This window comes from Cervus canadensis, chromosome 5, assembly GCF_019320065.1.
Source record: "Cervus canadensis isolate Bull #8, Minnesota chromosome 5, ASM1932006v1, whole genome shotgun sequence".
Taxonomy (NCBI): Eukaryota; Metazoa; Chordata; class Mammalia; order Artiodactyla; family Cervidae; genus Cervus; species Cervus canadensis.
In genome coordinates, this window is record NC_057390.1 from 68,225,428 (window position 1) to 68,239,362 (window position 13,935).

Below are 13,935 nucleotides of genomic sequence, written 5' to 3' on the forward strand. Positions count from 1 at the left end.
AGCATCTTCTGTACTAGGGAACCCTGCCTTCAGCCATTCTCCGTCTCTTCAATCCTACTTCCCCTCCCAGGTCCACTTGAGACAGGGAGAGTGGGAGGAACCAGGAGAGGAATAGAAGCAAAGGCACAGGCTTGTCAAAAAAATAAATAAATAAAATAAGCAGTGCACATCCTCCTGGGGCTAGAGTGTGTGAAGAAATGAGCATGGTGACTAGAAGGGATCCCTGGGGCTAGGTAACCAGGAAGGAAGGAGCCAAGATGATGTAGTGGGGGTGAGGCCTTGGTTCTGTGGGCAGCAGGGGAGTTAAGTGATGTGATCAGATCTCTGTAGTGGTAGCATCTGAAATCACACCTTTTTCCTGTTAACTGGGAGAGAGGCAGGGACCAACCCATCTCACCAAACACAACATTGGCAAGCCCCCTTCACTTCGTGAAGCAACAATAGGCACTTTCTCTGCCCTACATGTTAATACCTGCTTATTTAGTTAACACATGTATTTGGTGTTTCTGTAATAACTGGTAAGCTCTTCCTGCTTCCAGTCAACTCACCTTTTTTGAAAAGGGGAGAAAGGGAAGTAGAAGAGTGTCATTGGCGCCTTTAAGAATCTGCTAAAAGCTGTGGCTTAGTTTTTCCACCAAATGGACATATACTTGTCCAGAAACAATTTTACCTGGACTTTCCAGTAGTTCTCAACCTTGGCTGCACACTAGAAATGCCTGGGGAGATTTATCAGCAACTGATGCCTGCCTCCCACCCCCAGAGTTTTTAATTTAATTGATCTCAGTGCAGTCTGGAATTTTAAACTCTCTAGGAGATTTTAAAGGAGATCAGTCCTGGGTGTCCATTGGAAGGACTTATGCTGAAGCTGAAACTCCAGTACTTTGGCCACCTCATGTGAAGAGTTGACTCATTGGAAAAGACCCTGATGCTGGGAGGGATTGGGGGCAGGAGGAGAAGGGGGCGACAGAGGATGAGATGGCTGGATGGCATCACTGACTCGATGGGCATGAGTTTGAGTGAACTCCAGGAGTTGGTGATGGACAGGGAGGCCTGGCATGCTGCGATTCATGGGGTCGCAAAGAGTCGGACACGAATGAGCAACTGAACTGAACTGAACTGAGGAGATTTTAGTGTACACTGAAAATTTTAAAGTAGATTTGTGGACTCCAAGTGAAGGCCCCTAGCGTAGACCATAAAGTCCATGTGTGTCCATTTAACTTTGACGGTGAGCAGCACCTACCTGTGTAGGCAGGGGAGGGGAGAATATAGCCAGCTTGAAAGAATGAGGAAGTCTTGGGGCTGTCAGTAGAGAGAGGAGGTGCTCACCTGCATTCCAGAAGGTTGCAGAATACTTAGCAAAAAAGGCGCTGGAACTGAAGACAAAGAGCAGGAAGCTTAATTGCCTTCCTGAGAGATGGATGGAAGGCCCGCAGACAACACCCTTCCCACCCACACACTGCACCTCCCCAAGAAGAGCTGCAACGTTATCAAAGGGCTGGCAGAACCAGCCTTTGGGGAAAGTCAACCAGTTAAATACGTGGTTGGTGACACAGGTGGGGAGAGGGTGGCAACTGTGGGTGCTGAAATAAAGCGGGTGTGAGGGTGTGGAGGTAATGGGCTGCAACTCTTGGCGGGAGGAAAGGAAGATTTGGGGTGTGGTCAAGGAGAAGCAATCTGGTGGGGGGGGTGGTGGGAGCTGTTTTGCATCACAGCAGCAGGAGAGGCAGCTGCGGTGGAAGGAGAACTTGGTGTAAGGCCTGACCCCACCGTGTACCAGCCAGGGGCCCTGCTCGAGGACATGGCCTCAGTTCCTTACCTGGAACTTGTGTGACAGTAACTTCAGAGGAGACCACAATCTCAGATGATTATCCTCAGGTCATCTCTAAGGCTTTTTTCGCTGTGAGGTCCCATGAGCATAGGAAAGTGCCCTCCGAAAATGCTCTTTGAGGTTTTCAAACCTACTATCCATCAGAATCATGTGGGGTGTTCAGCACCAAATAATACAACTCAGTGGGGGATGGGGGCCTGCAGGTGGTTTGTAACTCTCACCTGGTGCTTCTGATGTTTCATGTGGTTTGGGAATCACTGTTTTAGACCGTGGGGAGAAACTCCTGGGGATCTTGTCAAAAGGCAGATTCTCAGCCATGAGGTCCAAAGTAAGGCTTGAGATTTTTTTTTTTTTAGATTCTGTGTTTCTGAAAGACTCACCGATGGTGCATCAATGCCACTCATAGCGTAATCCAGGCAACACCCCCAGCAGCTGTAGCAGCATCATTTGGGAGCTTGTGAGGAATTCAGAATCTCAGGCCCCACCCTAGACCCACTGAATCAGAATCTGCAACTCAAAGTGATTCATAAGCACCTTGAGGTTCAAGAAAGATTGTTCTAGAAGTGACTAACTGCTTAGGGAATCAAGGTTGAAAGAGGAATGGGAAGACAAGGCTCGGCTCCTTAAAACAGAGTCTAAGTTAGAGAAGGGCAGAGATTTTCACTTCTTTCAGTTACTGCCATATTTGTGAGCCTGGCACATAATAAGAGCTCAATAAATATTTGTCAAGTGAGTGGATGAGCTAAGAGTCCAGTCTCTGGGGCCAGGTATGAGGCTAGAGTGGAGCCAGTAATCACCATGACTAGATGCCAACTTCTAGGGTCCAAGTCTTTCTAGCCCTCTGTCCAAGACAAGATTGGTCCTGATGCTGGCACAGAGCAGAACTCATGGCCATGTGAGGCAAGAATGTATTTAGTTGTCTCATCTGTGAAGATGAAAAGGCTATACGAAATTGCAGCCAAAAAATAACACTGGTCTTCTCAAGTAGGTCTGCTACAAGAACCAGGGGCTGAGCCAACTAGTGGGGTATGGGTGGCCAAAGGAGCCCCAGCTCCAGAAATAACCTTCTGGTCTGGAGGAGGGAATCCATGAAGCTGACTCCAACATGTTTATAGCGGGTAGAATTTAATTACACTCAGCAACAATTCTAGTATACCTCCTCTTTCCTCTGTTTAAAATAGATGTCAGTAAGACCTACCCCAGAGTCAAAGGCAACCAGTATGGCTTTTGTGGGTTGGGGAAATAGTAGATCCTACAAAGGACAAACGTGTTTGTTATTAACTAGCCTTAGAGGAACAGACCAATAATTCATATTTGAAGTAGTCTTCAAGGGTGTCAGTCTAGAAGAGAAAGTATTTCTCTTTGTTTTTCCCATGTGTACTATTATCCAAAATGTCTGTATCATCCTAACAATAGAAGCTAGGATTCCAGCCAAAGGAAATCCATTCTCAACCTGCCCTAGGAACAAATTGGGCTGAAGATTTCTGACAGATTCTTCAAAACACCATGACCTTTTTCCTAATGATTATTTTAAATATACCGTGAACATGAGAGAATGCCTTCTAAAGCAATGTCATTTTAATCATCAATTTCATTTGCTTGATTCCTGCAAATGAATTGAGTAAATAGTAACTGTGCATTCCCTAGGGCTCATGTACCTCTGTCTTGAACTGGGGTCCATGTTTAAGGTAAAGTAAAATGACTACGGTAATGGCCATACTAGTCATGGCAAAGTTTCAATGAATAACTATTTTCCTTTCTTTAAAAAAAAGTTTATTTATTTATTTGGCTTCACTGGGTCTTAGTTGCAGCATGTGGGATCTAGTTCCCTGACCAGGGATCGAGCCCAGGCCCCCCTGCATTGGGAACATGGAGTCTTAGCCATTGGACCACCAGGGAAGTCCCCATGAATAACTGTTTTCAAAAGAATAATAATTTTCCATCATGACTTCCTCCCTTTCAACCCAATCCTCAACATAATTTCTAAGTGTTCCAGAGAGGCGGGTCCCACAGAGGAAAACAATCCTCTGAATGTCTTGGCATCTCCTGGTAGGATGGTCCCTGCCTAGCACCCAATCCCCCAAGTTGCCAGGTGCATATAAGGAGGGATCATGAACTCTGACACTGTACTCATTGGCTGCCAGAAAAGTGATTTAAACTCCTGTACTCCACTGTCCTTGTGTGAATGTATCATTGCACCTTTCTTGCCTAGTGAAAAGAATGGCTAATTAACTTTTCATGTTGTTTAGGAATAGCATTCAATGGCGAGTTGCCATAGTCATGCAAATTTTCAGTCTTTTAGGGCCATTTTGAATGGGTCTGTGTTTCTTTTTTGTTGATCGAGAGAGACAGCGAGTTGTCATGTTCACAAGGATGACCTAACTTGAGCTTCTGTGGTTTGGGATCCTGCCTGCCTGTGTTTCACCCTGTTTTGCCTCCAAGGCAGAAGCCTGTGTCTCTAGCCAGGAGATTGTGGTTAGTTTCCTGGCCTCTGACAGAGGTGGGGACACACCTGCACCCCTGAGGGAGGGAGAGCCTGCGGAGGGTCCATGAGGCCGGGGCTGAGTCACTCAGCTGGGAGACATGTCAAATGGCATTAGAACATCAGTTTGGCACTTAAGGAACAAGGGCCCACACAAAAATTCATCTGTATGTTAACAATCTAGTCCATTTTCAAACTGAATCAAGAATAGAGATTCACTTGTTATCACCTATTCCAGCATTGGAGTTTATTCTTCATGTGAAATCCTCCTAGGAGAAATCTCAGCTTCATGCACAGATCCAAGGCTCCCCACTTTATAATGTGTCATCACAGGTTGCTCTCTATTACTCCTACAATTCACAGTCCTGTTCCAGGGCCAGGCAAATTCAGAAAACCCCACTGCAAGTCAGCATCTTAGAAAAATCACTTTCCTTTCTTAAAAAAAATTATTTGAAATGTAACTTGAATAAACCTGAGCCCCCTTCCTTCCTTATGTAGTTCCATCTTTACATGGTATCCTATTCAAAAGAAACATAAGTTGAACTCCAAATGCCTTAAAAATCATGGAAACCTTTGAGAAGTTTCCTGAGAAGTGACCATTTTTCTCACCCAAAGTCCCATTCAACAGCCATACCTAGCCCATTCTCTCTCCAGAGAATGGCTTTCCCCTTTATCTTGTAGATTAATTTAGCCTCTTTGATGTCTACCATCCTCTATCCTAGCAACCATCTAATTCAGCCATAAGAAAAGGGAGGGGGTGGGCAGGGAGGACTTGCCAAGCAGCCCAGAGTCCTCCCATAGAAAGCCAGAAGGGAAGAAAGACTGTAACTACCTGTGCATCGGGGTCTTGGTCCAGAGGTGAGAAGAGGGAAAGAAGGAAAAGGATGCCCATAGTACTCTTAGGACCAAGGGACCTTCTGCATCCTGAAGATGGCAGCCTCCTGAACAGCGCTGGGTCCCCACATGGCTGCCCTGATGCTCACCAGCAGGCAGAACGCAGGCAGTGAGATCCTTAGGCCCCTCCACAGGGTCCTGGGACTACTTAACCCAAACAGAGGTAATCACAGCAATCTGCATGTGTCTGTCTCTCTGTGAGGCAAGAGATTTGATGGATTCAGACAGTTTTGATGTAACGTGATGTGCAGCCAAAAGGGAAAATTGGGATCCACATCCACCTTGATTTTCATGGCAGTAAGCCATTCCAAATGAAGGAGGCACAACTTTTCGAAAGATGTCTTCTGTGATTCAGAATAACTGAGTCCAGTTTAATCTGGTGCATGGTGAAGTTAAAGAGCTACAGGAGTGCTTCAAGTGTGTTTTGCAGTTTTCAGAGTTACTAATTAGCTCCATGACATTAAGGTTAATGAGATAAAACATCTATAAATCAAGATGACGGCCGAATCAAGAAGAAAGCCCCCAACTCCTGCTCTACCATGAAAACACTCCAATTTCACTCTTTCAGGCTGTCCCTTTGATTAAATTTGATTATGTGTGAATATGTACAAATGTATAATTATACAATTCATACTTAAATTAGAACTACCTTGCCCGAAGCTCCTTTCTAAATGTATTCAGTGCCAATAAGACAGCAAGTCAGTTGTTAACTATTAACAGAATGAACTGATTTGATGAAAGTCTAGGAGTGACACTTCCCAAAGAGCAAAAGTCTGTGTGTTAGATTAAGAAATATGTTCCTAGACTCCCCTGGTGGTACAGTAGATAAGAATCTGCCTGCCAATGCAGGGAACATGGATTCGATCCCCCATCTGGGAAGATTCCACATGCTGCAGAGCAACTAAACCTATGTACCACAACTACCGAGCCTGCACTCTAGGGCCTGGGAGCACAACTAGAGAAGCCACTGCAATGAGAAGTCTGCACACCACAATTAGAGAGTAGCCCCCACTTGCCGCAACTAGAGAAAAGCCTGTGCAGCAACAAAGATCCAGCATAAATAAAAATAACTTTTTAAAAAAGAAAAAAATACATTCCTAAAAATTTGGAACAAACTTTCCAAAAAAATAAAGACAGATAAAAAAATAAAACAAACTCTGGAAAATAAAATTATGGACTTTATCGACTAAAGCTATAGAGGAATTTGTGATTTAGAGAACATTCTGACAAATCCTTTTGTAATCTGAAGGATTCTATGCCACTTAAACTCTCTATTTGTACATGTGGGTTTTTCAGACTGTTATGAGCCTAGGCCCTGGAGTCAGGAGAATCAGGTTAACACCTTGACTCTACCACTTACTAGCCCTGTGTCCTTGGGCAAGTTACTTAAACTTCTGTGCCTCAGTTTCTGCATCTGTAAAATGGGGATTATAGTAGCCTATCTCATAGGGTTTTTGTGAGAATGAAATGTGATAATTCACATAAATCATTTAGCGTAGGACCTGAAACACAGCAAGTACAAAGTAAATTATGATAATTACAAGGGACGTAGAGCCCAACTGGACTTCAACTTTCCTTCTTGAGCCTTTTGCAAGGAATACAGAGCCTTGAAGCATGGGTTTAGTAAGACAAAGTTCCTTGGAATTTATGATGGAGACATAGTTGCTCATTATCAAGCTAGTTTGAGTGCAATATTTAGCCATTTTCCTTTTGTTGAGAACTTGATGCACTTCCTTTCTTTTCCCTCTCACTAACTTAAAAGATTAGTTATTATGTTCTGGGCATCCAGATCCCTGGGAGGTGGAAAGTAGCCCAGAGACTCATTTATATTTGATAGATGGGCCTTGAATAGAAATGGCATCCCTTGGGGCATATTTGGAGGCTTTGGCTATACAGAGGAAATTTCCCCATCTTCGGATGCTCTCTGATCCTTTTGACTGGATCCTCTTCCTCCTGGAAGAGCTGGTGGGAAGCATGGTCTGGTGGGAGCAGATTCTCAAAACAGCTATCCTACTTCTGGAGAACCCCATTGTGTGTGTGTGCAAGCGCATATTCATGCATGTCCTCGCATTGTATATGTGTGTGTGTGTACTCACACATGTCCCCACACCGTGTGTGTGTGTCCTTACACTGTGTATGTGTACTCATGCATGTCCCCATTCCTAGCAAGGAAGGATATTCTCTTAGGCTATAAGATTAAAGAGTCCACGAGTAAACGTATAATACAAAATGTCAATTACTGGTTCTGGTGACCAGAGAATGAACCCCATTTCAGGAAAAGAAGAGGAAGCTGAAACTCTGCAAAGAGTAGGGCCCTGAAGCTGTTGCCCAGGTCGGCCCAGCCCAGCCAGCCGACTTTTGCTTAGTTAGTCGTCGAAGAACACAGGCTTGAGCCTGCCTATTGCATCAGTTGCTCCCCAGCTGCCCTTCCCCGCCCCACCCTGGAAAGTGGTAGGGAGAGCTACGTAACAGCCTGTGAGGCAACCACTCAGGCAGAGGGACGTCTGGAAGAGACTGTCTCACTCCTTCCAGCCAGGCCCCACCCAACAGGCACTCCTAATCCAAGTCCGTGAAGGGAAAGCACATTTCAGGCCCGGAGTCCTCCCAGCTGTCCTAACACTACACACAGCCCTTTCTACCTCCACCTGGACATCATGCGGTGATGGACAGGACTTCTGAGCTTCTCTTTTGGTCAAACTGGGATCTAGAATCTCAGAATGTTAGGGCCAGAAGACCTCAGAGGGCACCTGAATCAACATTCCCATTTTACAGATGATAAAATTGAGGCCCAGAGAAGCAAAATGACTTGCCAAAGAGCCCACAGCTAGAGTGAATCAGCTTGCTCAGTCTATAGCTCACATCTCCCCTCTCTCCTTGCACAACCTCAGAAACAAAGGACCAAAGTATTTGGACTTGGGAAGTATTTGAATGGAAGACAACACCAGAAATGAGTGCTCTGAGATCTGTAAAGTCATTTAAGATGGAGAGTAGGATGCTTAGGAGATTCTAATGAGTGAGGTTGAAATCCATTCTGAACCTGTGCAGAAGAATCCCTTAATCCAAGTCTTGCAGGAGAGCAGGCCAATTTTAGACTGAGCTGGACAGGAGCAGACTGGGGAAGGGAGGGACCCATTCTGGAGCAGTCCCAGAAAGCCTAACCAATGCCTGGCTCTTCCCCCAGCCTTCAAGTCCCCGGAATACTGAGAAGTCTCAGGTCCACTAAGGCAGGTCATCAGTTTCCAGGTTGAACTCAACTACCAGGCCCACTGTGGGGGACCAGGATGCACAAAGAAAGCATCCATCAGCTGAAGTTATGAACATGGGACTCCAGGGCACTGAGTGGAGATCAATAACTACTGACAATGTATGCTGATTTAAAGGGTATATTGAGATTTGGACCATAAAACTGAGCACTGGAAAATTGATGCTTCTGAACTGTGGTGCTAGAGAAGACTCTTGAGAGTCCCTTGGACAGAAAGGTGATCAAACCAGTCAGTCCTAAAGGAAATTAACCCTGAATACTCATTGGAAGGACTGATGCTGAAGCTGAAGCTCCAATACTTTGGCCATCTGATGCGAAGAGCCGAAAAAACCCTAGAAGAGTCAAAAAAAACCTAGAAGAGTCAAAAAAACATTTGAAAAAACCCTAATGTTGGGAAATATTGAAGGCAGGAGGAGAAGGGGGTGACAGATGAGATGGTTGTATGGCATCATTGACTCAATGGACATGAGTTTGAGCAAACTCTGGGAGACAGTGAAGGATAGGGAAGCCTGGAGTGCTGCAGTCCATGGGGTGGCAGAGTCAGACAAGGCTGAGTGACTGAACAACAACAGAAGCTAGAACTACACACAAATCCACATACATATTCTTTTTAAAAAATCATTTTATTGAGGTATGACTGACACACAAAAAGCTGAAGGTACTTAATGTACACAATTTGATGAGTTTGGAATACACACATGTTCTTTATTTACGTGTAGTTCCACCGATGCTCAGTCCAAGAGGAGTCCAGCTTCCTGGGTCACTTGCAGCTGAGAAGGGCAGCCTCATTGAGCTTTAGCTGATGAAGGATCAATATTGGCTCCTGCTCTCTCTGGGACCTTGTTTAAGAACCACCTTTTTTGGTTTTTAACCCAAAGGCTGCCAGCAACACGTGATGTCCTGCAGTTTTTAGGCTTTTCCTGGACTCTGGAAACCTCATGCTGAGTCTCTCTCTGAGCCTGACACTGATTTAACAGACACTTGTGCTATTTATCTGGCACCTGTGACTTTGCTGAAGGCAATATCTTCTTTAACTGACTTCTAGAACGGCCCACATACTCACAGCCCCTCAGGACTTGAGAGCTCAGCCATGTTTTCCTGCTGACACCCAGGTCCTAAGAGATTAAAATTCTTCAATCCACCTTTCTGATTCAGGGGGGTTCTACTTTTTTTTTTTTTTTTTTGGTTGCGTTGGGTCTTAGTTGCAGTGTGTGGGCTTAGTTGCCCTGAGGCATGTGGGACCAGGGCATCCTCCACCGGGGCATCCTCGATCGAAGCCGTGTCCCTTGCGTTGGATGGCAGATTCTTAACCACTGGACCACCAGGGAAGTCCCTTAGGGCTCTACTCTTACTATGCAATTATTCACCTTGAATTTCTTATATTATCTCAAAGGGGCAAGAGGCATTTTTCCTTCTTTTCAGCCTGCTGCACACAGGAGATTTTCCAGCTGCCGGTTAAATGCTGGGCCCCAGCAGGTACCAATGAACACAACACCATCCACTATCAGGTGTGCTCCTGGGAGAGCCATGGGGTCTACATAAAAACAGGAGGACAGGGCTTCATTGTGTTCATGGGGCTCCCCCATTTGGTCACCAAGCCCCTCGCTGGTGCACCTAGGGAGTCACCCTGACACATCACCCTTCACCCCTCCTCAGAAGGATGGGCACTTATCAAGAGCCTTGAATCAGGCAACCCCACAGAGAGGGGCAGGGGACACAGGAGCTCACAGTGGGGACAGGGACAGGGGACAGTCCTGTGAGCAAGAGCGTCTGGCACAGTTAGAGTGAGGAAGCAGGCAACAGGAGAGGAACCAGGGGAGAGGCTCAGATGAGGAGCCTCAGGCAACCGGAGGGGGTCCAATCCAACATTATTAAACAGTTCTCTATCTTTTGCCTAATTAAGTTTCATGAGTCAACTCAAATGTTTGCTCCCATTTTCTGCCCCCAAAGAAGAAGATGATAAGAGGATAGCTGGCCCAAGGATCTGGAATTTGGAAATGATCAATTTCCAAGTACGGGGAAAACTCATGAAAAATGAGCACACATACTCCATCTTCATCCCAGTCCTGCCATGGACAGCATAGTCCAAAGGAGAGCTGAATAACAGAGTGTAAAGGGAAATTAGAGATGAGATCATTTAGTCAACATCCTCATTTTACAGATGTGAAAACTGAGACCCAGGGAGGTGCTCAAAATCACCGTCAATAATTGCAGAACCCGTGGGACTAGAACTCTGGCTCCTAACTCCCAGTCGACATGTTTTCTTCCATTTTACCCAGGGTTTCTATGGCAGAAGCCATGACTATTCAGGGGTAAAAGTTTGCCTTGGAGCGCCCTCCTCTGGCTCTGGGCAGCCACTGGAGTAGCTCTGAGGATGTAGGCCTGGTTTCTTGGAGCTGAGTGCGGAACAGAATCACCTGCGGGTGGTTAAAGCATTGCTGAGCCCACCCTAGAAGTTTCTGATTCTGTAGGTCTGCGGTGGGGCCCGATGATGGGCATGTCTAACCAGTTCCCAGGTGATGCTGATACAAAGATTATTGAGAATCTCTGGTGTCGGCAGAGATCTTACAGTAAGAATACCCGGGTTCAAGTTCCAGCTTTGCCATACACGGACTGTAACATTGAACATGACGCTGCTTAATCTCTTGGCATCTCAGTCTCTTCATCTTATGGTGGTAATTATAATAACCACCCATCAGGTAAATGCATAAATAAATCAGATATAAAATTACCTGAAGAGTGCTGTACTGATGCTATGTGAATACATAGACTCACAGATATATGACCTCTGTCTGGAGAAATAGCATTGTGGGCCAAGAAATGGCCATGGTAACAGAAGTGTTCTCTTGCTCTCTCTCTCTCTTTTTTTTTTTATGTTTATTTATTTAATTTGGCTGCGCCAGATCTTAGTTGCGACATGTAGGATCTGGTTCCCTGACCAGGAATTGAACCTATGCCCCCTGCATTGGAAGGACAGAGTCCCAGCCGCTGGACCATGAGGAAAGTCCCCAGAAGCATTCTCTTAATGCTACTCAAAATACCATGAATCTAGCAGAAATGGTGTTCATTCTAACACAAATGTTGCCTGAAGAATTATTAGCCTGGCACTGGTTTACCAAAGTAAATGACACGGTCCCTGCCCTAGAGGAGCCACTAGGAGGAAGATAAACATGCAAATCCCAATAATTACCCTACTGGGTGATGAGCCAGGAAAGGAACCCTATCCCTTGGGAGCACAGAGCAATCAACCCTGTGTAAGGAGTCAAGTAAGGCTTTGAAGAAGCAATGAGTAGGGTCTTGAAGGATGAATAGGAGTTCTTTGAGAAGTGTCAGTGGGCACTTCAGACAGAGGAAACAATATGCAAAGTAGCCACAGAGATGTGAACATGCATAATGTGTCCAGGGAAATAGTGTAGTTCTATGTTGCTAGAGTGTAGTTCTATGTTGCTAGAGCTCAGTGGGTCTGGGAAAAATAACAGAAGAGGGGTTTGGCAGGAAGGCTGAGGCAAGATTTTGCAGAATCCTGATGCCAGGCTGAGGAGTTGGGACCTGATCCTGAGTCTGATGGGAACCCATTAGAAGACACCCACCTCCACCCTGGAAGAGTCCTTGGAAAAAATCCCTAATGAATCCCCAAGATGAAGATTTATGAGCCAAGGGCCTTCACCACCCTCCTCAGTTCCCCCAGTGCCTGCAAACCTCCTCTGCCAGGAAGCCAAGCCCAGAAACACCTCCTGAGCTGGGTGGGGGCCCTTGGGAACCTGGAAGGCACGAGAAGCAACGGGGCAGCCTCCCACCTCTTACCTTCATCAGATAGCCCCCACTCTCCCGAAGGTTTCCTCATTCCCTCTCCCCATGGGTGTGGAGTCACTGAGAGGACAAAAGGCTGTTATCTCAAGCTAAGAAGTCTGGGAGGTGTAGGCGCCCTTGGAATCAGGAGAATGAGTGCTCTCTGGCAGGTGGGCAGGCAGCCTCTGATTGCAATCCAGGAAAAGGTCTGTAGCGACCTACACATGGGTAGCAAGCCCCTTACCTCACTGACCTGGCTGAGGTCCAGAGAGCTCGGGAGCTGAAAGGAGCCTGAGAGGTCATCTATTCCAGGTGCCTCCTTTAAAGACGAAATAAACACTCAGTGGTCAGGTCAACTGCCCGTGATGGCTGTCTATCTCTCTTTCCCTACTTCTGACGCCAAGATGTAAAATCCAAGCCAAAGGGAAACTGGCGCTTTCTGTGTCCTGACCCCCCTCCCTCCTCCTAAAGTCAATCCCAGAGCACACACCTCACCCCTTTATCCACACTCCCCACCCACACCCACCCCACCCCCCAGCCAAGCCCCCGACCCTTGTTAGACCCAGGCTTTTGTTTCCAAATGGGTAGATACTGAAATGTGTAGAAGAAAGTGGTCTCTAGTATTTTTGAAAACTGCAATGATGAGAAAAGGGAACAAAGTGCTAGTCTAAACTGTGTGGGTTTGGGTTTTCATCCCAGTTCCTCTATCTCCTGTGGAGGGGGAAGCAAACTGTTCTTGTGGGAATAATCCCTTTTGTTTTTAGGCAAATATTTTAATAGGATTTTGGGTTATGCAGGGATAAAACGTAAACCTATTCTGGAAAAGAGACAATGCAATGCAGAGCAATGTGAAACTACAGGCTCTGCATCATAATTATAAAAGGTGGTTTTCTTATGGAATGAGTGGCATCTCGTCAGGGTTTATGGGAAGTTTTCTGAATATTGCAGAGTGGCCTTAGCTGTGCTTTGGGGACTTGAGAGTGGGGCCTGTGTCTACAGTGGGAGAGAGCTGGATTGAGTGGGTGATGGGCAGGGAGGGCAGGTCTGCGTACAATTCCCAGATTTCTCACAAACCTGGAGGAGGGAACCCCAGCAAGATCGTGGCCACTGGCGCTGCTTCTCTTTTGTTTGGGGGTTGTGATTTGTTCCTCCCTCTGGCAGGGCTACATAAAAAAAAACTGAGCTTCCTCTAAAATGACTACAAAACCGAGTGAAACTGACCCATCCACCCCTGGCACCCCTGCCACTGTCAGCTTGGAGCAGGAGCACCTCCATGACACCAGAACCTCACCCACCTTTCCACTCTGCTCTTTGATGAAGCCTAGTGTCTGATGCGGAGAAGGCAATGGCAACCCACTCTAGTACTCTCGCCTGGAAAATCCCATGGACGGAGGAGCCTGGTAGGCTGCAGTCTATGGGGTCGCTAAGAGTCAGACACGACTGAGCGACTTCACTTTCAGTTTTCACTTTCATGCATTGGAGAAGGAAATGGCAACCCACTCCAGTGTTCTTGCCTGGAGAACCCCAGGGACGGGGGAGCCTGGTGGGCTGCTGTCTATGGGCTTGCACAGAGTTGGACACGACTGAAGCGACGCAGCAGCAGCAGCAGTGTCTGATGGAATGTGGCCAAAACCGACAGAACCTCCCAGTTCCTAAATATTCTTATTTTGAAAAATATTT

General features: G+C 46.3%; 1 protein-coding gene and 1 long non-coding RNA gene across 2 annotated transcripts in view; one reads left to right on the forward strand and one right to left on the reverse strand.

Moving 5' to 3' along the window:
• The window catches only part of RBKS (ribokinase), a 128,346-nt gene that overhangs the window by 111,115 nt on the left and 3,296 nt on the right, over positions 1 to 13,935 (forward strand). The gene's annotated exons all lie outside the window — the stretch shown is intronic.
• Positions 9,069 to 12,695, reverse strand: LOC122441925. The gene is made up of 2 exons (XR_006269506.1): positions 12,500 to 12,695; positions 9,069 to 10,562 (listed from the first exon to the last, which is right to left on the reverse strand). It is a non-coding gene; the product is annotated as an uncharacterized LOC122441925 (long non-coding RNA).